This window comes from Mesocricetus auratus, unplaced genomic scaffold (assembly GCF_017639785.1).
Source record: "Mesocricetus auratus isolate SY011 unplaced genomic scaffold, BCM_Maur_2.0 Super-Scaffold_100022, whole genome shotgun sequence".
NCBI lineage: Eukaryota > Metazoa > Chordata > Mammalia > Rodentia > Cricetidae > Mesocricetus > Mesocricetus auratus.
Genome location: NW_024429203.1, coordinates 30,110,905 through 30,137,507, shown reverse-complemented (window position 1 = coordinate 30,137,507; position 26,603 = coordinate 30,110,905). Strand labels below are relative to the sequence as shown.

At 39.9% G+C, this 26,603-nt stretch overlaps 2 long non-coding RNA genes across 3 annotated transcripts in view; one reads left to right on the top strand and one right to left on the bottom strand.

The window, feature by feature from the left end:
* LOC121133530 overlaps positions 1-26,603 on the bottom strand; it is a 301,793-nt gene that overhangs the window by 214,124 nt on the left and 61,066 nt on the right. For both annotated transcript variants that reach the window (XR_005870398.1, XR_005870399.1), the window contains 2 exons: positions 26,242-26,375; positions 14,464-14,556 (listed from right to left, as the gene is read on the bottom strand). This is a non-coding gene — a long non-coding RNA (uncharacterized LOC121133530). The remainder of the gene's footprint in view (positions 1-14,463; positions 14,557-26,241; positions 26,376-26,603) is intronic.
* LOC121133532 overlaps positions 20,062-26,603 on the top strand; it is a 60,212-nt gene continuing 53,670 nt past the window's right edge. The window contains exons 1-2 of the long non-coding RNA XR_005870400.1: positions 20,062-20,232; positions 20,903-21,024. This is a non-coding gene — a long non-coding RNA (uncharacterized LOC121133532). The remainder of the gene's footprint in view (positions 20,233-20,902; positions 21,025-26,603) is intronic.

Below are 26,603 nucleotides of genomic sequence, written 5' to 3'. Positions count from 1 at the left end.
CTCAAAGACTTTGACCCAATTACTTTAACATCCTTGATACACTGTAGCTTATTTTCTTTCCATCATCTCTTCCTCTTTAATTCTACTCTGAACAAAGCTATACAACATGCCTACATAAAAGGATAAGAGAATACCAAACAGAAAAATCAGGACATGTAGTTTTTGACAGAATGACTGAGGTAGATTTTAGGGGGAGATAGCTGAGTTATCTGATACTTGATTTAAACTGGATGCTTCCCACTTACCATTTAACTAATTCATCTGTTTAGCCTGTCCTGACATGGTCAGAACTTATTTAGTATCTCTTGTTTCTTGAACATGTTCCTCAGTGACATAAAGATCTTCAGATAAGCTCATTTCTGAATGTTTTGATCACTTCCCTCTAGTGCCAACCTAAGGAATAATAATTTAACACAGGAGTTTTGGGGGGGGCATGCAATATCTAAACTACATCTTACCCAGACAACGTTTTCAAGTGTGCATGTCTTTTTATGGAAATCACACTGGCTGTGCTTTTAGAACATAGAAAGTTCTACTTACCTCAGTCTCACCCAGAATAGTGTAAAGATGGTTATCTGTAGGAGTCCTGGCCAGTGCCACCACTTCTGCATACCACCAACGTATGGACATTGTCCTTAATTAAACATTTCAGTAACTGAAATCAACACGAGCCCTATAAGACTGTTACTATGGAAATATGCTCCTTATCATAGTACACTATTGCAGTATCACTATGGTGAAGTGCTTTTCCAATTATGTTTTATCACTGAAAAATCATGAGTCAGATATCAGGGTAAGACCCTGAATGATCAGAGAAGCAGAGAAGTCACCAGTGACCCACTTTCTCTTCCATTCCTTAATCCCAAAGGGCTGAGATCCCCCCTCAGCCCCACCTTATTACTTCCTGAGTCCTATCTGTCCTCAGTCCTTCAAGAACTTTATGGGTAATTTTGGCCAGCTAGTGGCTAGCTCTACCCTCTGACTCAAAGCAAACTTTATTTTAAGAATTGGGTCAAAATATCACACATCATTTCCCCTTTTTGTCTAAATAAATAGAGAAGGTTTTAATTATCATAATAAAACTATATACAACAGGTACAATAATTATATACAAATATATACAGGTCAGAATTACATTAACAACATCCAGTCCATTTACATTTGGCAAATCCAGAGAAAATACTCTATTATCTATCTTATCTTGGTGAGTCCAAGGTTTTGCACCTAATTTGCTTTCTATCCTAACTCGCATTATCAATGGAAACTATCTTTTCATGTCTTTCCACCTTATACCTCTTTTATGAGACTTTTTCCCCTGAATTTGGTAACAAAGGAAACTATAACTATATAGTCTTCAACTCTATCAGAGACCTGAAAAGGATACACTATTACCTGAGTAAACAGAAAGTACAGAGCAAACAACTTCCAAAACTAAGAAATGAAAAAGCAGATGGCTGCCTAGAAACCCAAGGTTTCCCTAGAATGTTGGGATACCCATCTTCAGCCTAAAGGTCTAGAATATGACAGACATTTCTGTGAAGCAGGAATTTTGAAGGACTGTCCTGCCTTGTCATGACAAAGTTTAGCAGTCATTTACTTTTGTGTCCTGATTGTCCAATTTGAACACCATACTGTCAGCAGTTGAGGAAAGGGCAGTTTCTTGCCCAGTGGCTAACTTTTGCCAAAAAGAAAGTAAACTCCATGTGGAGTTTCTTTGATGTCCATCATGTTCTCTGAAGTAGATTGGTATTGCCAGGAACAGACAAGTCTCATTGTCATAAAAAACATTTATTATTAAAACATCTTAAATGTCATATTCTGCAGATCTCTGAAGTGTTTGAAGATCACCTGTCTATCTAAAATATCTCTGTTTTATCTTGAAAACATACTTAGCATGACTACAATTTTTATTGTAATAGGTGACTAACTACTACTCTGCATTTCTTTATTGTCCTAAGTGTTTGTAATAATAACTTTCAAGGACTAGAAATTTACATTACATTCTTAGCTGAGCTGCATGAATACAATATCTTGAACAAGAGTGGAAATGTATGTACACCAGGTTCTAGCAAAAATAACCTTAAATTTATATCAATATACAAAAATATCTTAGATAATAATAGAAACATATACCTCAAATTTGTATCAATATATAAATCTCCACACCAATGCAAAATATTAAGACTAATAGTTTTTGTTGTTGTTGTTTAGAAGTAGATACAATAATCCCTTTTTGATTGACATTTCATAGTGTGGATACCACTTATAACTGCTCATTTGTTAAATGCTAAATGTACATCACAACAATCATTAATATAATGGACTGATCAACAATTATTCACACCTTGTGAAGAAGTTCACAGGGCCCCATTCCTCCTCCTTGAAACTATAGGGGGAAGGGGGAGTGGGAGTAACTGGTTCTAGTTGAGTAGTCACTGCTGACTCCACCATGCTCACAGAGAGGGTTCTAGCTGATCTAAGTGGATCTCAAAACAGAAAGACATGAATGTGGGAAAGGGATTTGTGGGGAGGTATGGAATAGGAGTGAGATAAGAGACAGCAAGGGTGAGAATAATCAGAGTGCATTATATACATGAAAAGTATGTACTTTTCAAAGAATAAATTTATTTTTGGAAATATGTAATTTAAAATTTTGATACTATAGAGTGAAATAAGATTTAAAACTTGAGCAAAATGTCAGAGTTTTAAGTATTAGAGTCATTATTCTAATACACAGACACATATTATAGACCAATATATATTACTATTATGAAAGAAAGCCTGTTCATAGAAGTGATGAAACTATAGTGATGATGATGATTGGGATCTCAGGAAGGACAATTTTGTAGGGGGGCTAGAGAGAGATGGTGTTTTTCATTCATCTCATTGGCTCATTGGTTTTTCATGGCTTTGATAGCCATCACTAATCAATTATTTAGTTTAAAGATATTTGGAAGTTGTATTTTCATCACAAACACACATTTTATAAAACTTAACTGAAGCAACTTGAAAAGGGGAATTTACAGAACTTAATCCCCAGTCACTCCTTAATGCCATTACTAAATTTTTTCAGTAGTGTTTTTAAAGGAGTTGCCATGTGCTAGGCTAATCACTGTACACTGGATATTACAGTACTGAAATATGTAGTACTGAAAATAACATGGAGAAAATGACAAAACACAATCCCCCTCCCTCCCCTCCTCCCCACTTCCCTTTTATCTCCCTCCCATCCTACTCCTCCTCAGTCTCCTTTCAGAAAGGGGCAAGCCTCCATGTGCTTAAACAGAGCATGGCTCATCAAGTTGAGGCCTGGTAGAACCCTGTCAAGGCTAGGCAAGGTAATCCAGTATGAGGAACACAAGTTCCCAAAAGCCAGCTAAGCTCCAGAGACAGGTCCTGATCTCACTGTTGGAGCCTTCAAAGAGACCAAGCTATACAACTGTTATACACATGCAGAGGGCCTAATTTGGTCTCATGGAGGCTCCCTAACTGTTGGTCCAGAGTCCATGAACTCCCAGGAGCTTAGGTCAGCTGTCTCTGTGGGCTACTCCATTATGACCCCCTTGGCTGGTACAATCACTCCTCTCTTTTCTCAGTAAGACTCTGGAGCTCACCCTGTGATTGGCTGTGGATCTCTGCATCTGCTTCTATCAGTTACTAGATGTAGGTTTTATGGTGATAATTAGGGTAGTCACTAATCTGATTACAGTACATGGCCAGTTCAGGCACCCTCTCCATTGTTGCCAGGAATCTTAACTGGAGTTATCCTTATGAATTCCTTGGGCTTTCCCTGGGACCAGGTTTCTCCCTAACCCCAATGTGTTCCCCATCAAGATGTCTCTTTTGTTACTCTTCCCCCTACATCCTGCCTCCAACCTGCCTTCTATACCCAGCCCACCCAACCTACTTCCTCAAGTTCCCATCTTCTCCATCCCCCTTCCCCACCCCCAGTTTACCCAGGAGATGTCCTATATTTCCTCTTCTCAGGGAAATCCATGCATCCTTCTTTGGGCTTGGAGGTTATGATTTAATGTATATAAGTGATTCAATGTTCACTCTCACTGTTCTCATTTGCAAATGAAAATATCTTCTCCCTCTTACAGTTATTGAAAAGAATGACAAATATTTACCTAGCACCTGTACTTATGAGGGTACAACTGCAATTTTAGCTATTCAGAGGTGAAACAGGAAGAGTCATAGCTCAAGGGCAACATTGGGAGACCATATCACAAAAAAAACCAAAATTGAGTCTAATGAGCCTTAGTGCAGTACAACTGGATGAGTCATTTGATATGGTTATTATTGTTTGATCTTCACATAAACCTTCACTTTGCTCATTTCAATATTCTTGACTTACCTCAGAAGTACTGTTTCTAAACACATTAGCTTCATCATTGAGTCATCTAAAGTTGGGCAAATCATTTCTCCTGTATAGTTAGAATGTAAAGTTTTTGTTCTATTTGTTTCATTGTCCATATACAAAAAGGCTAGATATACACTCCTAGAATGATCTCTCATTTCTCTCCCTGTATAGTTTTGTTACCATTGTTAATCATATATCACTTTCACTAGTCTCAGGATCCAAGTTCTCTGTTCCCCAACCCATAGCACACACCTGCACAAACACACACACTTATGCACTCATACATTGCACTTATTATACATGTTGACATACATGCATGTATTCATATGTACACACATATATATGGACATAAATACACACATATGTATATGTACATACATACTCATGCAGAAACATATACTTACACAAGAGACATACACACACACTCTTAAATTATTTTCATTTTCCCATTTTTTCTAGATAATACCATCACTAAATTATGAATCTGTGGTTAAGTCATACTTTCTTTGAAATCAATGAAGCACAAAACTCCCCTTGGACAGAAGCCAAACATTCCAATCTCCTGTATGGAAATCCTACATCTTTCATTGAGGGCATATGAGGAAGAATGGCATAGACATACAACCAGCACTTCATTTCTATTACCTCAGAAACCAGGATGAAGAAGGAGCATTTACCAAATTACATAATCATTTAAAAGTCAGAAATATCCAAGATTCACACTCTGAGTAATTACTACTTCTCACTTAAATGGACACAGGAAGCTCTGAGGAGTGGATATTATTATATTTTTCTCATAATGTTTAAAGCTCAGAGCATGGTCTCATGGTACACAGCTTTCATAAAATGCAAACACTGTACTCTAGGCTTTGTGTGTGTGTGTGTGTGTATGTGTATGACACATGTATACACATGTCTGCATGCATGCATATGTGTCACAGAGACAGAAACAGAGACAAAGACAGGCTGTTATGGAAAGGACACACAGCTTCCTGTGGCAACTGGATACAGTCAGGAAACTTAGAGTTAACACCCTCACTGTCAGCGTTCATGTGAGAGCCCAGGCCTTACTTTCAACATTTCTAGTCTGTCATCAGTCTGCCTCACAAACTCAGTGCACGGGCTCTGTTTCTCATTTAATTCTGCTCCATGCATAACACAAGACTGAGACATGTCCACGGTTCTGCTGACAGAGAATGGTTGATACCTTAAGAAGGTGGGCATCCTCACCAAACACCAAGCACCCATAGGGCAGACAGGGAGCTGGAAAGATAATGATCAGTTTCATGAAGAAAATCACATAGACACAAACATCACAGAGTGCTCTATTTAATTCCCTAACTCAAGAGACCCCACGCTTTCACATTAGCTGGCTTTGCCAGTTTCTCCCTCACAGGCAAACATATGTTCTCTGTGGAACCAACCCAGCCCATCTGAACTGGTTACTATTTCTGTAAGAAGTGGGAGGGGGAGGGAAAAATTTCATATTTCTGTTCTCATGTGAAGCTATAAATATTCACCCTCAGAAAGCCATGGGGGTCTCATTTGCATGAGAGATACATTAAAGCCAATTGTACTTCTGTGAACCCAAACATCTCTCAGCACACCGCCCAGGTGCTAAGGTGGGCTCTAGGTTAATTCAGATCTGGAATATAATACTGCTTGACCTAAAGGGATGCACAAGTTACTTCCAATTTCTCAATTCACCTATCTCACTCCTTGAATGTTACCTTCTACCTAACTAATCACCTGCATCCACCAATACTTCTATTCAATCAGGTCATTTGGTTCATTTATTCACTAGCATTTCACTATCTTGCCCCACTTTATGGGCTGTTTTCTCCCACTTTGTAGTTTAAAATTTCATGGTCATTTATCATCATTCCCTTGCATAGATCCTTGATTTTCCTACCCCTCTCCTTTGAAATTCTTGCTTAGCTAAATGATACACTTAATTATATCTACCTCTTCTTGGTCTACTCACACAGCCTTAATGGTTGATCATACCTGTGACTACCATCTTCAAGTGGGCCTTTAATATTGCCCAGTGGCCCTGTGCATCCCTATCCCATTTGCTACACACTTCCCTATCTGATCAGGTCATCTTTCTGCTCTATTCAAACCACCTTAAATCCACCCCACCCCCGCCATGATGGCTAATCGTGACATGCCCAAGGAAAGGGAACCTCAGTTGTGGAATTGCCTCCATCAGCCTAGCCTGCGGGCATGTCCATGGAGACATTCTCCTGATTGATAATTGATGGAGGAGGATCAATCCCACTGTGAACAATACCATTCCTACACTGGAGTGACTGGGCTGCATCAGAAAGGTAGCTGAGCAAGCCATGAAACAGCTTTTCTTCATGGCCTCTGCTTCAGTTCCTACTTTGGCTTCCCTTGATGATGGACTGTATGTAACCTGTCAGCCAAATACACCCTTTCTTCAGTGCTTTAATGTATGGACAGAGGAGCAAACCAGAGCACTCACCATTCTCCTCCAGTTAATGGTCTTATTTACTGCTCTAAGTAAAATGGAAACAAAAAGAGGGAATTCCCACCAACTCCTATCTCCACCTCTACCTTCCTCCAAATATCTCATTTCTGTGTGTGGGGAAGAACTCTTTCTGCTCTGAGCATTCTCCTTCTGACCTCCGTCCATTCCCATCCTCAGATGCACTTATCCTAAGTTGCATTAAAAAGCCCTTCTCTTGAATACTCTCAACTTTCTATTATCTCTCCCCCTCCTTTTAGAGAAAACCTCTTTAAAAGGGCATTTTATAATGCAAACACAAATCCTAAATAGTTTCTTACTATTCTTTCTTGAACATAGTTTGATCATATATTTGCTCCAGTTAGAGCAATCTCATCAATTCTACAAATATCACCGGGCAGATAAATCCAGAGGTAGGTTTTCAATGGGTATTGGTGTGTGTGCGTGCGTGCGTTCGTGCATGTGTGCGCACCTGTGTGTGTGTGTGTGTGTGTGTGTGTGTGTGTGTGTGTGTGAATGGCTCTAAATCTCATTTTCTTCATAAGTAAAATAACAGATTGCCTACTTATGAAGTTGACTGTGAAGACTGATACTACAGGAAAAAAAAAATCTAGCAGAAGCGCCAAGTTCCAAATAGTGCTAAACAATTTAAACATGTTAAAAGGAAATGCCTGCAAGGACTCTGAAGTCACCTTAGCGTTGACTCTTCAGAAAAGGTGTTGATCACAGCATGTAAGCATTGCTTGCTATTGTAGAAAGACTTCTTCCCATTTCTTTAAAGACAAGGCATGCATGTTCCATTGCTGGATGTTAAACAGTGACAAAACGGGAGGTGAGAGTTTTTACTTTTCATTAATTAGACTGCAGAGGAATGAGATGAGTGGCTAGACACCTTTATAGAAGAGATATCAGCATACAGAGTTTGTTCTTTAAATACAACATGGGAGCAGCCATTGGAAAATAATTACTGCCTCACTGAGAGAATAGCCAGAATAAATCAGATGCAAGAGGTAGGTAAGGAGTGAGTGATATGACTGTCTGGTCAGAGGTATTTAAAAGATTGGCTTACTAAGCCAATCTCATAGGCAAGTAGAGCTGCCACAGGGAAGACTCTAGAAGATTCCAAAAAAACCATTGCCACCATAATCTGGATTATACATTCTTGAAACCTCAGGGATAATTAGCAGTGTGCATCAGAAAGGTTTGAAAATGCCCTTGAATGCAGTTTCCTTTCATAGGAATTTAAGTGAAGGAAGTAAACATGGATACCCACAGATTTAGTAACATAGAAAATTGCTGTAACATGGTTCAGTGTATTTTAAAAAAAACAAAAACAGAAAAATCTAAATGTCCACGATGGGGAATTACTTAAACACTTGATTTTGTATAATTAAATTAATACATCCAGCCATTAAAATATGCTACATATTTCTGAATATTGAAATGTGTCCAGCTACATTGTTAAATAAAATTAAACCTCACAGGTTATGATACAGTATGTAGAGAATTATATATTTTTATATACTTATAAGAAAAAACTTTGTATTGATTTTCACTTCTTCGTATTTGTAATTAATAAGTCTTCTATAATCATGTAATATTTATCTAACAAAAACTAAATATACAAAGGAAAGGTTTTGTTGTTGTTGTTGTTACTTTAGGTAACATTGTCCTTTTTATCTTTTTCTTGATCCCAAACAAACATGAAAAGGGAGAAGTGAGAAGGGAGTTATACATCCCTACCCATCATGGAAGTGAAAATCAAAAGTACACTGGGGAGATGCGATTTCACTCCTGCTAGGTGAGGGATATCAGGAGGAGAGGTCTACTATATGATGTTGCTGTAGAAAATGGAAATTAGTGAAGCCACCAAGGAAGTCAAACTAGAACAACCACAAAATTCAACCTCAGCACCCCTGTGTATGAATCTAAGCCAGCATTCTTATACACATCTGTTGATACATGTTTATTGTGGCACTATTGACTCCAGTCTTATTATGTAGTCAACCTTGGTGTCCATCACCAAATGAATGAATCAACAAAATGTGCTGTCTGTGTGCAACTGAGCTTTATGCCATTATAAAAATGAAATTGTATTGTTTGCATAAAATGGTTAGAGTTAAGGAAATAAAGTAAGCCAGGTCCAGAAAGATGAATACTTCATACTTTCTCTAAAATATGGAACCAAGTTATATGTGTATAGACACACACACAACATGAAAATAGAATGAGTAATGTTTAGGAAGAGGAAAATAAAGAGAAACAGGGAATGAATGTGGTCAATGTACATTATATGTTTGAACAAAACATCATTTTGAAACCCACTGCTTTGTAAAACTAGTACACACTAATGACATTTTTCAATGGAGTTTTATATAAGCTAATGACCCAATGGCATGCAGAAAATGATTGGGAACATTTGGAATACAAGTGTGAAGCATTTTAGTCACTGTGCAAGTGATCAGCCACAGTGGGATTCTCATGATCATAGCCCTCATGTAGTTTTGAATTTATTAAAGAAAACAGAAATTAAGGCAACTATTTGTAAGTATGAGGATTGCTACAGGAGTCTTTGGGGATAATAGAAGCATATAAAAGGATTTAGTCAGGATGAGGAATATAGAATCTTCCCTGGGTAGATGATTTCTAGGCTAAGACGTGGAGGGTGAGCGAGGTTGGCCACATGTACTGGAAGAGAGCTAATTGTGACCAGGGCACAGGGGTCAATATGAGTGAAGATCAAGTCAATATTAAGACAAGGCACATCTAAAACAGTTAAAGAAAATTCAAACATTGAAATCATGAGGGCAAGCACAATGGAGGGGTCAGCCTCCTGGTAGACAGACCTCGGGAAGAGTCTCAAGGTCTGCAATGAGAACTCAAGGAGGCTCCATTGGGAACCATGGTGGAGGATTACTACCAGAACTCAAAGGAATCATTAAAGCAGTCTCAATTAGACACTCTCTAGTACTGCAGGACTCTTGGAAATGTGGGCCTTGCAAAATATTCTTCTAAAACAGCATGTAACTACAACCAACAGACACCACTATGGTCCAGGCATTTTCTGTGTTCTTCATGTGTAATTCCTACTGGACACCATCTTCTATTTTGTAAAATACAGGCACTCATTGTCAAAACTTTGCAGATGAGGAAGTTGAGGCCTGGAGGGGTTGTTATTTTCCAAGATTGAAAAACAAGTGTACAACACAGTGTGGGTTTAACCCCAAGAGAGTACATATAGACCCTTGACTGAAGTGAGCAGGAGAAGGTAATAGGAAGCAATAACACCAATGGTCATCTCCTCATGCATTTAAATTTCAAACTCAATGCAAGCACTCATTTCTGAGAGAAAGGAACTTGGAATTCTAAAGCCCTCCCTACCCCACACTTTCTGGGGCTGTTCTCTACTTACAGGGCATGAAATTTGGGTGAAGAGTCCCTCTGCTTCCATTGCCATTGCTGCTGGCCTTTCTTGGAATGCAGACATAGACCAGGAGTCTTCAGAGAAGATGCTGGCCTCCAGTTGGTTCCTGGTACCCCTTTCCAGAGGCCCTACCACCATCATAGTGGCTCATAAAACCTGCAATCTCCTTTTCCTTCCCAGATCCTCTATATCCCTAGTCAGAGGCAAAATCTCTCTCTCTCTCGTCTCCAAAGAATCTCTCCTCAGCTCTTAGACCCTGGCATGCTTAGTGGGCTCATGATTTCAAGGAGAAAGTCCATGAGAGGATATGCATTATGTCAAGTCAGAGGCAGTTCAGCTCCTACATAGCTCCCAAACAGCATATTCTTACTGTTTTTTTCCCAGAGGTTTCTTGCTATAAATTTCCTCAGTATCCTTTAGTGTACCTTCTAAAAGCATCTGCATCCCTGGTCAGGCCCTGGTAACTTCAGATTTCAGATGATGGGAGGAACACCCTAAAACCAGGTGGGCAAATTCCACCTTTCTTATGTCTTATACAACATGTCTGAGGAAAACTACCATGATCTGACTAGACCAGCAGTTCTCAAACTGTGAGTCACCAACCCCTTTGTAATTGAACAACCCTTTCACTGGAGTTACCTTAAAACCATCAGAAAACACAGATATTTATGTTACAGTTCATAAGAGTAGTAAAATTACAGTTATGAAGTAGCAATGAAAATAAACTTGTGGATGGGGGGGGGTGTCACAACACCATGAGGAACTGTGTTATAGGGTCACAGCATTAGGGAGGTTGAAAATAACTGATCTATCACAGATGCCCATTACAATAGAATCACAGCCCCAGCCACGAGTACACACTGCACCATGAGTCAGCACAGATACAAGGTTGAATTTAAGCCCTACTTGTGTGACCTCAGACTGGTCACTTGTGTGTGGCCAGGTTTACTCTAAGTGTTCACAGCAGGAGCTAGGTGAAATGATGGATTCAGCAAAGACTGTTTGACTACACAAAGCCAGAAAGATTCTGGAGGGAGAAAAGAAAGCCTGATGTGGGAATGAGCCCAGGCAACAGCTAAGGGGCTTTGGTTAAGGTTGGGTGGGGAAAGTCAGGCATTTGCAGGGCAGAAGGACTCAGGCCTTGAAGGAACAGGAAGCTGATGGGCTCCAGAGACTGGAACTTGATCTGTTTCTCTATTTTGACTCACAAATCCAGTCACAGAAGCCACTCTGGCATATAATAAAGTTCACTCAAGTCTGAGGAAGATGGATAAGCCAGTAAGCAACCACATCTTTGGGAGCATGTTGTCAATCACTTCAAGATATGTAGACCCTTCTAATGCTACTTAATACTCTTGCCCTCTATCCACATTGCTGCCTTCTCTTTACCTTCTACTATCAGTTTCTCCATTATTTTTGCCATTTTTAGTCCGATACTTTGCTTGCTTTACTACTTGGATCAGTTTGGTTTTTTTCTTAATCCAAAATCTCCAGGTTCATTTATGAAGATATGAAGCCTCACTCATAGTCACTGGGCCACTCACGCAGGTTGAAGCCCATCAATCAGAATGAGAGGTCATTCATGGACCAAAACTTGTATCTTCCCTGGACTGCAACTGCATCTTTTAGCAGTAATAACTCATCTCATTTACAGCATGGGGGTTGTCTTAGGTTAAAAAGCAGAGCAATTGTTAGGGCTTTTCAACTATCTACCAATCAAAGCCTAAGAAGCCTGGCTTTTCTTTGCAGAATTCATTACTCATCATCCCAAGAACAAGCGAGGGCATTCCTCAGGGAAAGGTTCTAGGGGACAATTGTTTGTCGAATGCTCCTATTATCTAGGTAATAATGTCAGCAGTTCTCTAGAGTAGAGGATATGTTAACACAAGAGCCCCAGATCAGCCACCTCAGAGCATGGAGACTTTTGTCTGGTCATTTACCTTTATATTTCAGAGTCTAAAGGTATAAAAAGAATCAGACTAAGTTCCTGGTCTCATTGGACAAAGGCTCTGGGCAGCCTATGCTGCTCAGTGAAAATGGGTGCACAACCACCACGGAGAAATGAAGAGACGGACATACTCTGAGTAAGCTTGGTGTTAAATGATGCACCAGCTTAGTACACAAGCTAAAAAGAATGGACTCCGGAGGGATGTTGGCAGTCTGCATTTTCCACAGCATAGAGAGAAGAGAGTCTTAACTCTGCAGGGCAGTACCAGGGAGGCTAGAGCATTAGACACATTTGACCTATCCCCCCAAATTAATTAAGGGAAGCTTCAAGATTGAAAAATATACACTTAATTGTCCCTACAGTGGTTACAAATGGTGGTGGTATTTATCTTGGGTTGACTTTCAAAAGCTTAATGAAAAATCCTAAATTCTCCTAAAGAGGGCAACTTGTTTGTAGTGGTTTATTTTTCTTCTGTCTGGAAACCAAACATCTGCACTTGGTCATATTCTTCTCAAGTGCTCATAGAAACACTGGGCTTTGAATCAAATACTAGATTCACTACTAATAGACTGGATGATCTTGGACGAGGTCCTTAATCTCTCTGAACATCTATGTCCTGAGTTGGAAAGCAGAGAGAATAGGCCTGGTTGATGGAGCTACTATGGGGATCAAGAGGAGATGTGTGCAGCTGCTTCAGCAGAACCCAAACCATGAGAAGGTTCCAGGAAATTCTAGCTCTAGCTAAATGAATAACAAAGTTACTATTTCCCCATATTTCCTACTACTGTTGCAGCAATAGGATATGTGAAATGAGGATGGATAGGAAAGGCAGGGTATCCTTGAATGGGTAGGGAGATTGTGAGGTTGTGTGATGAGGCAGGTCAGCAAGTGGAGGGCAGATGGTAGAGGATGGCCTGGAGGGCAGAGTTTGGAAATGGGAGACTTAGTCTTATCACTTAGTTGTGCTGTTACTGATAAAAACAACTATCTGTTGCTAAGGACCTGAAATCTGCCAGATGGGGCACCACACAGTGTTCATGTTTAATATCAAGGTCCTCAAATCTATAAGGTGATGATAATTAACTTACAATTAAGAAACCAGACACAGAGTTTGTAAGGAATGTGTGCAAAGTTATATGTGAATAATTTTTCAGGCTGTGACTCAAATCCAGGCATGCATCTGCTATCCAGGCTTGTGACATCCTGCTGTTCTTGGTCCGTGGATAGAGAGAAAAAGGGATCCTAGCTCCCAGTTCCAACTGTGGAGTAGGGGCTCTGCATGAATGACCATCATATTACTGCTTCTTACCTACACACAGGGCTACATGGACCTGCCCATCTGGACCTCTGACCAGATACTACCCCCTTACATATACCATACACACAAACACACATTCACATACAGAGAACACTGGAACACCAAATGCCACTCTTGTTTGGATTACATTTAAAAAATCTGCTTCACTCCTGAGCCATGATACTATTTCTGGGTCATTCCTAAGGATCTGCAGTGTGACTGACAGGTTCTTAGTGTCTGAGCTTCTTTATCTACTGAAGAAAAACACTAAAAGAACTCAGGAGTATAAGCAGGTACATCAGGAGACCACTGAACACAGTCATTCTCTGTAGAAAGAAAGAACAGTTTCATAAAATAAAAAGAAACTACCCAGATGCCATGGACAGCAGAGGACCGCACATGGAATGTTGCTTCAAAAGCTTGTTGAGTTTCATATGGGTAGATGGGGGTAGGGGGCTGCTCACAAGTTGCAACAGCCAGTGGCTGGTTAGCACTTGGACTCTGTCAGGAGAGGAGAGGCTGACAGCTGTAGTCATGACTGTTCAGCCAACCATTAAGGGCTTCTGAGAAATACTTTAGGATTCTCTCTTCTAGCAAAACCTAGTTCAAGTGGGTGCTGAGTCACTGCCATCAGCGCTGCCACTTTGGGGCATGTTTTGTGATCTAACAAAGAGGGTATTGTGAGTGTTGAGGCAATGTAGGTAAAGAGCCTGGAAACACCTCTGGTATGTTGGGAAGATTACTATGGTAATCTTCTAACAGTGAGATCTAGTGAAGGCCCATGTCTCTGTACTTCATATTCCCAAGGCAGTTATGAAGTAATGTTCAGTTTACACCTATTTCTGCTCTCAAAGATGACATGATTAATGTGTTTTTAGTTGGTCTTAAGTATCATGTAAGAGATAAACCAAAAATCAATACAAATAAATTAGGTTCAAACCTCAACTCTGTGGCTTCCAGGAGCATGTCTTGGGGGACTTGAGAACGTCTGTGGATGCACTCATTAGGAAACTGGACATCAAAACTTGATTTTCTACATAGAAACAAAAAAGGGGAATTTACTAGAGAGACTCAAATTGCTCCCTACAATTGGACTAATAGTAAAAGGAACTTGGTGGGGAGGGGCAAGAAGCCAGGTGCCTTTGAGGTCTTCCAGCTGAGTGAGAAAACAGCCTCTCTGGAGTTTGACTACAGATTCTTTCTGTTTGATGAGGGTTCTGTGCTCTAATCTCCTCAGGCTGCTAGTACAGGAGGAAGGGTTATTTACCAAAGTACATGTTTGAGTATGAATTTTACAATTTAAACAATTTATAAAATAAAACAAAAGTAATTATGTTCAAAGTAAAACTAGGAGGAAAATTGATTCTTAGAATGGGAGAGCACTTTTTCACCCAGTTCAGCACTCGAGATCACTCTTTTTATTTCCCTAGAGAGACTGTGACACTTGGAATTTTTACCTTAGTTGATTCATTGACAGGAATAAGAATCTCACAAGATTCTTTGACTTAAGAAATTTGAAAGGGATAAACAAGGAAGAGGCAGAATGGGGGTGAGTAGTGAGTAGTTTAGCAAGGTACAAAACTTAACAGCTTGCTTTGTTTTTCTTTCAACATCAAGCAGAAAAATAAATGTGTGTGTGGAATTAAGATTAAATACTCAAGGTTATCACTAAAAGAAAGACCAATTTGGATGTATTTCTACCCTGAGCTAAACTATGCCGGATTGTGGGGATGAGAAGAAGAAAAAAAAAACCCACACCATTTCCAGGAGAAATTCTAAGACTAGAGAGTTGAGGAGACGTGCAAACACAAAATACAATTCCACAATTGTTATGATGGGGTCATGTGATGGCTATTATTGATTGTGACCTTGACTACATCTAGAATTAACTAATATCCAAATGGGAGGGTATCCCTCTGAAGGATTTTTCTTAATTAAATCATTTGAAATAAGAAAACCCACCATAAATCTGCATCTTTTGAGATAGAAATCTTAAAATCCCCAAATCTTAAAATGCATAAACCAATATGGTGTGTGTGTGTGTGTGTGTGTGTGTGTGTGTGTGTGTGTGATCAGTTATCTTCCTCTAGAGAACCCTGACTAATTAATACAGGTTGCATACAGCAAAGTACAGCAAAGGTAATGAAAGCAAGAAACCAAGTGTGAAGCAGAACATGAGCTGCTTAGATCCCCATAGGGTGCCAGAGTGAGTTCTTGCCTCACCTACCAATGCCCCTATCATATGCTGACAGAAAGTGGAAGGGAAGATCACTCACATAAGCACGATCACCCTTCTTTCCACACCCAGTATGTTCAGCAGGAAAAAGATAATTCCAGTTAGCAATTGCCTTCCAGGAGTAGGAGACTTTTAAATCTCACTCATGACCAATTTTAGAATACTGTTCTGCCTATAAAACAGTGCCCCCCAAACAGGGTACCCTGTCCCCAAAATACAGGAAATACAGATATTTCACTAATCAGAGAAGGCATATATACAGGTCAATGCAAAGGTTTTAAAATAATATATATATACACACATACAAAATATGTCATGTTTGAAGAGTCTGAGCTCCAAGGCAGAAAGGAGGTGTCACCTTTGTGTTTTGTGACTTTTCTTGGGGAGATGAGAACGAACATCAGTACACCCAAGATAGGGCACCAATGACAGACCAAAGAAATAATCATACCTAAGTCTAGCCACATGAACCAGTGAGCATACTGGGGCTACCTATAGGAATATGGGTGTGGTTACTTACAGGAGCATGGGTGACTCAAAGACAGCTTCATCACTGACAATTCTAGTCCAGCATGGGAGGGCTCAAAAAAGTCTCATCCATGAAGCTCCCTACATGAGACTTACAGGCAACACAGATGGAAATGTCTCTCCTCACCATGAGCTGCTAGTGTTTATGAAACTCTGGGGAGTGTCGTGTGAATATTTTAAGTTTCAAGAACTTCCTGGACTGGTTAGGTTTACTTCCTGAGTCTTAATGAGTTTCCCTCCTCCCTTCAGGAGAGAGTGTTTCCATTGGAGGAAATTCCTATACCATACAGTGGTACTTCATTCACCATTGATTGATGGAAGAAGACTATATTCTTCCCTAGTGAGTTTACCTTTGCAGAACACTCTCATATATATGTCATATAATTAGATCTAAACAACTTAGGAACTGGATATTACAAGTACTCTCTATCAAATAAAATAATTCCATGGGAAGATTTAAAAATTAGTTATTTCAGCCGGGCAGTGGTGGCACACGCCTTTAATCCCAGAACTCGGGAGGCAGAGACAGGCCTCTGTGAGTTCGAGGCCGGGCTGGACCAACAGCCTCCAAAACAATACAGAGAAACCCTGTCTCGTAAAACCAAAAAAAAATTAGTTATTTCATTTGTACCAAAACCCTGTTATTTTTCTTTCACAGATGTCTTAAAGTGATTTTAGGGCCAAATCATTTGATTCAGTTCTAAATTTATCTTCTTATTGACAATGTGACCTTGGGAAAGTCACTTAATCTCCCTATGCCTCAGGTTCTTTGGCTATAAAAATGAGATTGTACATATTTATGGAGTTCATTGCCAAATCGAGTTAATGTATGTGATGCAGTTGGAACTACATCAGGTAAATTGAAAAGCTATTACATAGAGAGGTATAACCCCAAATAAAAACACTTGGATTCTTTGTAAGTACACCTGTAACTCTAGCAATTCAGAGGCAAAAGCAGATGTACAATAGACTTTATTTCATCTTGGGATATGTAGAGAGACCATGCCTCAAAAAACTGGATTATTGATTGACTTTTCTACCAAAAGGTCTAATAAGTTCCTAGAGTGGTTTTGAAGAGCATTACCAAGTTTTATTGTGGAAGGGTTGATAAAGTTCATAGTAGCTGGCATGCCAGGAAAAGCCTTGTGTTAGGTTCAGTTAAAAAGCACTTTGTCCCTTAATCCTTTTGAAAGCATTTAACTAATTTGTGTGAACTATGAATTTCTTTAGGCAGTTTCCTATACAAACCCTTAAATTCCACTCTTCCATTCAGTTCCCTTGCTATGCTGTTTAAGAGCTAAAGTCTTCTAAGTACACTTGGCCTTTCAAAGGTGAATGACAGCCACAGTGGATATTTCACTGGGACATGGCCACATCATGAGATCCCAATTGTCAGTGCCCCAGCATCTAGCTGCAGCCTTGACCATATGTGGGGGGTGTGGTCAGTGAAGCCGAAGATCTGGTTCTTTGCTAGTCTTTCTCCAGCCCAACTGACCTTAAGAGCAGTAAACTTGGCTAGAGGTGGTGTAGGGATTGGAAGTTTATATGGAAGTAGAGTAGGCTATGCTAGATGGGTAGATAGATTGCTTGAGAGAATAAAAAGTTAAATAAAGGTAACCAGTACTTGTCAGATTTTAATAGTTGTCCAAAGTGTTTTCATCCGCATTATCTCCTTGGAGTATTCACTATTAGTTGAGAGCTGGTTGTATCCACCTTATGATGAGTGAACATCCTAAAGTAGAAGATGGCTCTCTCACATCACTGAACCAGTGATTGACAAGGTTGAGACCCAAAGCCAAGTTCTGCCATTCCAGAGTCTGTGTGCCCTAATATCTGCTGCCAGGCACTGAATCCCAGGGCCACTGCAAAGGAGAAGCAGAGACCTAGGAACTGGTGAGAAAAATAATAAAGAGATAGTAACTTTCAGATGAGCTCTGAGATGAACTGCCACCCTACATACATGATAAGATAAAACCTGCCAAAGATGGAAATCCATCTCACTGTGGACTTGAAAAATAATTTCAAGTTGGAAATTGTATTTTTCCTTCTCATTTACTTTAGTTCAAAATTCAACTTCCCATGGTTGTCTTGAATTTATAAGAAAAAATACATTTCAATTCAATATGAAGTGAGTCCAGGTCCCCATGCATCTATGCTGAAAACAGACAATTGAATCAGAGTGCCGGGAAAAATCAAACAGGAGCCTGAACTTCTATCAACATCAGAGCCCATTTTCATCACTCATGATGACTGATTAAGAAAGAGACCATATACTTGTACACAGGGTGAGATACCCAGGTACTTGGAGCTGATGCTTCACTATCAGTTTCCCAGAAAATTGTTTTCCCTAAATCTAGGAACTGAGTAGATACAGATAATGGCTTTGAAAAAGTTGCAAAGTTTGCAAAGCACAGCGTCCACAGAAACACTGAGAAAAGAGAGATCTAGTATGTTCTATTAAAAGAGAATATTGGCCTTGGTGGGGGGGTCATCCAAATCAGGCTTCAAACCCCATCTTCCTATTAATGAGCTTTGTTTTATATATTGTCCTAGTTAGAGACACTATCACTGCGATGAAACAACACAACCAAAAGCAACTTGGAAAGCAAAGTGTTTGTTTGGCTTACATATCCCAAGTCACAGTCCACTGAAGGAAACCAAGACAGGAACTCAAACCAGGAGGGAACCTGGAGGAAGGAGCTGGTCCTAAGTACTGCCTATGGGCTTGCTCCTCATGGCTTTCTCAGCTTGCTCTCTTATGGAATCCAGGACCATCAATCAATGGGCCTTCCTACATCAATCACTGAGCAAATGCCCTACAGGCATGCCTACAGCCCGATCTTCGGGAAGCATTTTTTTTTAAGTTGAGGTCCCCTCCTCTCAGATGATTCTAGCTTGTGTCAAACACATATACTTACTTATAGTTTGAATGTGAAATGTATCCTACATACTCACACATTTGAATATTTGGTCACCAGCTATGGCAACAGTTTGGAAGGTTATGGAACCTTTAGAAGGTAGGACCAAACTGAAGTAAGTGGGATCTTTGCCAGGTTGGTCCTGCATGAGGTTTATCAAGGCCCTGCTCTTTGGTACCCTCTTTGTTTCCTAACCCACCAACATGTGAGCAAGTGCCTACCACCATAGCCACAGCAGCAGCTACTACCATCTTCCCAGCCATGATGGATTATCCTCTCACAAATGAGCCAGAATAAAAGATCTCCTTTAAGTGCTTCTGGTCTGTATTTGGTCTCAGTCATGAGAAAAGTAACTAGTTCACACATCATAATGTGAGACTCCAACAACAGTGGTTTGAATGTTTGTGTGCCAAGTCAATTATACTTGTTTAATTTACAGTTATAAATAATGGGAACAGAAGGGCATAGTTTAGGAGCTTTACAAACTCAATTTCTCAACTAAGCGATGTTCTGAGCAGCAACAGTGTATAGCAGAGGCTGGTGAAAGCCATACATGAACAGGGTTAGACTGGAACCATAGCTCACCTATGCCCTCTGTAGTACCATTCCAGAACCTAAAGCTCAGAGGGCCAGGGCAGAGGTAGAGCCCATGAATCCTAGATGGCTACATTCCAAATCCAGCTCAAAATGTGGACAGAGTAAAAGAGCAAGGAGACAGGCCAGGGGAGGCTGGCCCTTTCTTATGCCTGCCAGGAACATCCTGGAATCCTGTGGGCTAAGAGCCCAGAATGCCTAGGAGGAGCTTGTTGCCAAGGAGGTGAAAACTAGAACCCAAACAGGGAGGGGCAGGCTGGGGGCTGGGGGACTGTTGCAGAATGAGCTGAATATTTTTCAACTTCATCCAGAAGGGCATAGAGGGAAGGGCATCATGGAGGTCTAAGAAGGCTGTTTCTGTCAAGAAAACACCTCCCTGACTAGGTCCAGAATCCATCGTTGGAAGACAGAGTTTCTTATGTGACCAGGCAAGGTCAGGTGCATTGGGAGGTGGGTGTAGACAAGGCTTCTTTATGGGAATAAACTTAGTGCCCTGGAAATCTAACACCTTACAGAAATATTTCTCTGAGTTAGAGTCCAAAGCAAATCTGAGAGTCCTTGTGGAGGGTGAGAAATAGCCCCAGATAAATGTTTCCTGTGATGGACATAATGACATTTATTATTGTTAAGAAAGAGAAAAAAGGGCTCTGTAGGTACAGGAGTGAGGCTGTAAGTTTTGTGAGTGACCCTTGGAATAGAATCTGGACTATCCGTGCACCAGCAATGCAGACAAGTGACAGAGCCTTCTCTGTTAAGTGTAGATAGTGGCACCTTCCCAGAGGAATGTTCCAGGAAATACAGGCACTATTTAACACATATTTACAATGTGCAAGGCACGCTGCTAGGCTTCATAAACACCTTGCTGAATTCTGAGAGACAATTTATGAGCTGGATTTTCTTCCCTCCTCCACCCAGCTCCATAGTTGACAGATAAGGGACCTGGAATAGCCTCCCTGAGACAGAGACTTTAGGCAAATGGCTAGAAGTTTCTCAGCTAGTAGAGAAGGAAAGACAATGCTCATGGAGGCTCTTGACAATTATTTCATAATTGATTTTTTAAAGGCTGAGTTTTAGTCTTTAATGTTTTCTCTCTTTATCTCTAGATCAAATTCAGCAGAATGTTCAGGAGCACTATACCTGTTTCTTGAGTATTCTATTCCCCAATTCGTTTATTCACAGGTATGATTTTTCCTACTTTGGCATCTCAGCTACAGAAATAATCATGGTAAGCCAATTTGCATCTTTTTGGAAGCAGAGGCTGTAAAGGAAAAGTTCTAGAGGCAAAATAAATATTGCAAAATTGAATAGTTCCAAAAATATGTGAGAGGCTCCTGCTTGGGAATTCCCTATAGTATCAATGACATTATTTCCCCACCCTTAATGTGGGAACAAATGCATATTTGGAGTAGGGATTATATTTTGACAACAGACAAAAGTCATAACTGGGAGAAGTGTGCTAAGGTATAATAACATATCACTACCTAAAGCATGAAATGGGGCCTGCAATGATGACTCAAGGGTTAAGAATGCTTGAAACTTTTCCAGAAATCACAAGTTTGATTCCCAGTACCCACACTAGATGACTCAAACTGCTTGTAACTCCAATTCCACGGGATCCTTTCTTCTGGCATCCATGCCCCCCACACACAAATAGTTATAAATAATAAAATATGAAAATGAACTAAGCACAATGACTTATATCTGCAAGAAGGCAGATCCTATGTGATGGAAGCCATGGCAACCACAGGACGATTCTCAGTGTGACTGAGAATACTTGGTTGAGGCTTCAGGAAGCACAGATGTACAGACAAGCTCAGTAGACTCAGAGGACTCCTGTTTCCTGTTCACTGTAGCTCAGAATGCTACAGAAATCAACATCAGGAACTCTTACTTCCAGAGTCAAATTTGGATGAGAGATGAAGAAATCTGAACATAGACTGAGTCAATGCAAAGAAAAGAATCTTTGACTAACATCTGGCAGTCACTCACACTTTAGCTAGTCACCCCAACTTAGTTTATCATGCCCAGATCTAGCTAAGCAATAATTTTAATTGTTCAAACACTTTTCTTTCAATAAATCCTCATGACCCTTCTGAGACATAGGCAAGGTATGCAACATTAGTAAATTTATTTGCCGTTGGGGGTCCATAAAAATGGCTTCACTTTATCTTTGCTTAAGGTCAAAGAGTTCAAGACTGTCCTTACTCTTCCAAGGTTAAAGTCATAAGACATAAAGGTCTAAGCCATGACTACTATAGGATGTTTGGTCTTAGGCATGGATAGCTTATCTAAATAACAAGAGACTTGGTCTAAGGTGTGGTTACTCTTATTCCTCAACGTCAGATAGCAAGAGATTTAGTCTAAGATGTGGTTACTAAATGTTTGGAGAATTAAGGAAGAAAGTCTGTTTCTTCCTTGTATCATGATAAAGAAGTCTTTTGCCATTTTCCCCTTTTTGGTTGGGGTATATAAGAATATTGAAGTATGAACTTGGGACATTCAGTATTAACTGGATTGCCCTCCTGAGTTTATTCTCTGTCTCTGTCTTTTCCTTAGTATCTTTACCTGCCATTTCCCAATCCACACTCCCCTACTCAGGTATGAACTGGGCAAGTTGGCTGGATCCAACTGAAGCCCCACAAAGTAGGGTTACCACAGATTAGCCCCACAATGTAAGGCTACTACAGATGGCTACTACAATTTGCCAGTTAGAAGAATAAGAATTTAGCTGAATTAGTTGACTTAATCCCTGGAGGTCACTCAAACTTTGGATCTAATGATGTCTTCAGTTTCCAAATTTAACTACCTATTACTCTTCTATTCTCCTTATCCACAGTAACACAACTTCTGAGTTATCTACCAGAAAGAAACAAAGATATTGAGTTTAGTAGTTCTCATGAACATCTCCAAAATAGTTGGGATGCTGGAGGAGACTCTTCCAATTATCATTTGAGACCTAAGAACTCAATTTGCATACTGGGTATTATCCTCTTGCTGTTAAATGAAGCAAAAACGGGTACAAATAGCTTTTCTTGGGCTGTAAGCTGGGTTTTAATTTACAGAGATCAGTCTACACTGAGCCTCCCCCTAAATTCCTGAAGCATGCACCTTGGCAGAGACTGCAGGAGCCATGCTGTGCTGTCTTCTTCCCCATTCCAGAGAATTCACTTACAGGGTAAATGTGGCTCAACAGCTCTCTCAACCTCCACCCACTTATTCTGCTTCTCAGGGTTGAATTGAACTGAATCTGAACTGGCAGCCAGCAGCCTTGGACCTCCAAAGCTTTCAGGATACAATCCTGTGCTGGCTGTTTTTGTTTGTTTTGTTTTTCAACTTTACATTAACCTAGATATATCTGGGAAGAATCTCATCTGAGGAATTTCCACCATCAGATTGGCCTGTGGGCAAGTCTGTGGTTCATTTTCTTGATTAATGATTGATGCTGAGAGCACAGTGGGTGGTGCCACGCCTGGGCAGGTTGACCTGAGTTGCATATGAAAGCAGGCTGTGCAAGCCATGGGGAGCAAGCTAGTAAGAAAGGTTTCTCCATGGTTTCTGCTTCAGTTCCTGCATCCAGATTCCTGCCTTGAGTCCTGCCCTGACTTCCCACAATGATGGAATACAAACTAAGTTGAAATAAACTTTCCCCAAGTTACTTTCTATCCTGATGTTTATTACAGCAAAAGAACAATTACTAATTGTATCCCCTCTAAAGATGGGATATTCTTTCGTTTCTTCCCCTTTAATGCCAGTGTTAGACCAGTAATGTGTTAGGAAGAACAGGAACAGGATGAAGAAAAGAAGGTATGAGATAAAGGAGACAGAAAGTCTAGAGGAGAAAAAGTAAAGAGAAAGAACAGCAAATGAAGAGGACAGACGGGGTGGGGTCAGGAGGAGTGAGAGGTGTGGGTGGGGTCAGGAGTGAGGGCTGTGGTAGGGGTCAGGAGTGAGGGCTATGGGTGGGGTCAGGAGTGATGGGTGTGGGTGGAGTCAGGATTGAGGGCTGTGGTAGGGGTCAGGAGTGAGGGGTATGGATGGAGTCAGGAGGATTGCTTCAATCCTGACCAAGTCTGACAGAACTTTGTCTTTGGTCCTCTTCCCTGACCTTTCTGCAAGGAAAGAATCAAGACTCTTAATATAATGTCCCTTCTAGTCTGCTGGCCTGTTTTCAGACCTTGATGATTTCAATGAATAACTATTAGAAAAATACTTTTTGATTAATTATAACTAAAACTGCCAAGAAACAGAAAAGAAAATGAAGACAAAGAATAGCTTCTACAAAGAGGCATTTTTAGCACTAGTCATTGGCTTGCTTTCATTCTCTGAGCCATGATCACATAGCTAAAACAAAGACTTAAAATATTAATTAATTAATTAGAGACTCCTCATAGACCTTGAGATTGCTGTGAGTTGAATTCTATCTTCTGAGGAAGTTTCCTAAGACAAAGTAGATATCCTCATTCCTGGAAGACAAGCACAAACTTCCCTATGACTTTTGTCAATCTGTCCCAAGGACATGTCAAAAAGATTAGCTGCTGTTAGTTAGATCCCACACAGTAACTTACATGGTTTTCACCTTGTGCCTTCAATGAAATAAAATATTTATTGGTTGCTTATCTGGCATGGGGTTAATTTCTCCTGCCTTCCTCCCAAATAGTGCCTGGAAGACAGTATGAAGTTTGTGGCTAGATGTTAAACCATGCAGTGGCCATTTGTTTATTTAGCGTGTTCTAGGCTTTTTTCCAGACCAGGATCTATTGAAGACAAAAGAACCTCTGGTTTACAGGGATCAGGATCTGTGGTGGGTTCTAACTTACTAACACACAAGGCTAAAACTGTCTCCTGACCCTTGAAGCCTTTCTTTAGAAAGAAACAAACATAAAACAAAGCATACTGTGAGATGGGAGAAGACATTTGAAAACTATAAACACCTGATAAGAGGTTAATTGCTAAAAATACAAAGGAATTATTATAATGTGATGATAAAAGCAAAAAATTATGATAAAAAAATGAGCTAGGTGGTCGGTGGTGGCACACACCTTTAATCCCAGCACTTGGGAGGCACAGACAGGTGGATATCTGTGAGTTCAAAGCCAGCCTGGTCTACAAAGTGAGTTCCAGGACAGCCAATGCTGTTACACATAGACACCCTGTCTCAAACAAACAAACAAACAAACAAAAAAGAGTTAATAAGGACTTTAAAAGCAAGTTCTTAAATTGGTTGCCCATGGTCAAACAGTTAGCCCTGAAAACACGCATGTAAGTAATAGTATATGGACTGATAAGGTTTTATTTAGGAATATATATGTATATACATAGACACATATCCATGTAAAACAATAATTAGTGAAAAAATAGATCATGAATTTGAAGGAGAGAAGGGAGAGATATATGGGAGGGCTTGGAATGATAAAAGGAAATAAAGAAATGTAATTTTATTCTAATCTCAACTTTTTTAATTAAAAAATTTTAAAGTAATGCAAATAGCCAAAAGGCATATGAAAGGTGTTATAGGATTAAGAATTATGAGGAAAGTATATATGAAAACCACTACAAAACAACCTCTTATCCTTGTCAAGATGACCACCATAAATAGAGGAGTGTCGGAGCATGTGGATTAGTGGGGCCCTGGAATACTTTTGGAGATAAACTGGTTTTGTTATTATGGAAAGCAACAGTGGTTCTTCGGGACAATTAATGGCAGCCATATAATTCTGAAATTGTTCATGTAGCAATTTACCCGAGACTAGAAATCAGCATCTCAAACATTCCCATATTCCTGGTGACATTATTTACATTAACTAAGGCTTGGAAGTAACCTTAGTAGCCACTGACAGAGACATCAAAAAACATGCTGTGTACACGCAATGAAATATCATTTGGACTTAAGGTAGAACACTCTGTAATGTGTGACAATGTAGATGAATCTCATGACATTATTCTGAGTGAAATAACCAAGCCTCAGGGAGACAAACGCCACATGATGACACATAGTATTGCAGTAGCCAAAGGATTCCACTTCACAGAACCAGAGAGTGAAATGGTGGCTACTATGCAGTAGGGGAGTCTATAATCAATGGTAAAAACTTTCCAATTAAGCAAGATGAGTAGGTTCTAGAGCTACTGTACAATACTGTATAGATAACCACTAATATTATTGTACACTTGAAAATGCTAAACAGGGATATGGGGATGGGAACAAAGGAGGAATTGAAAGGGTGAAGAGATGGCCTAAATGCACATGTATGAAATTAACAAAGAAGAAATAAAAAAATTTAAGCTTCTTAAGGGGATAAATCTCACATTGAATTTTATTGCTAAAATAAAGTTAAATTTTGAAAGAATTTAATTTAAAGTCTTGTGCAGCTTATCAACTTTTAAAACAGTCTTCAGACTACACTACCCAAATAGGTGTGGCAGGGACCATGAAACTAGAGCTCACCTTGTCTGTAACTTAGGAAGTCTGAGAGTGATGTCTGCCCACATAAGACAGCCATTGCAATAATGTTGCTCCTGCTACCCCAATCTACCACCAACAATCCAATGGTCTGAAGAGAGGCTGAGGTTAACCAGAACCTAAAGAAAAATAGGTAGTCAAGGGTTAGATGTACAGATTGCAACCAGAACTTATATAAGAATACAGGAGGCCAAGTATCCTGTACTATGTTGATCAACACTGGATATTAACAGCAAGAAGCCATTAGTAGGCAAGTCTGGATCATGACCTTAAGCAATTGGGCTAAGAAAATAAAAGCAGATTAGAAGTCTGAAATCTGGAGAAAGAGAAGCAATTTTATGCTCATT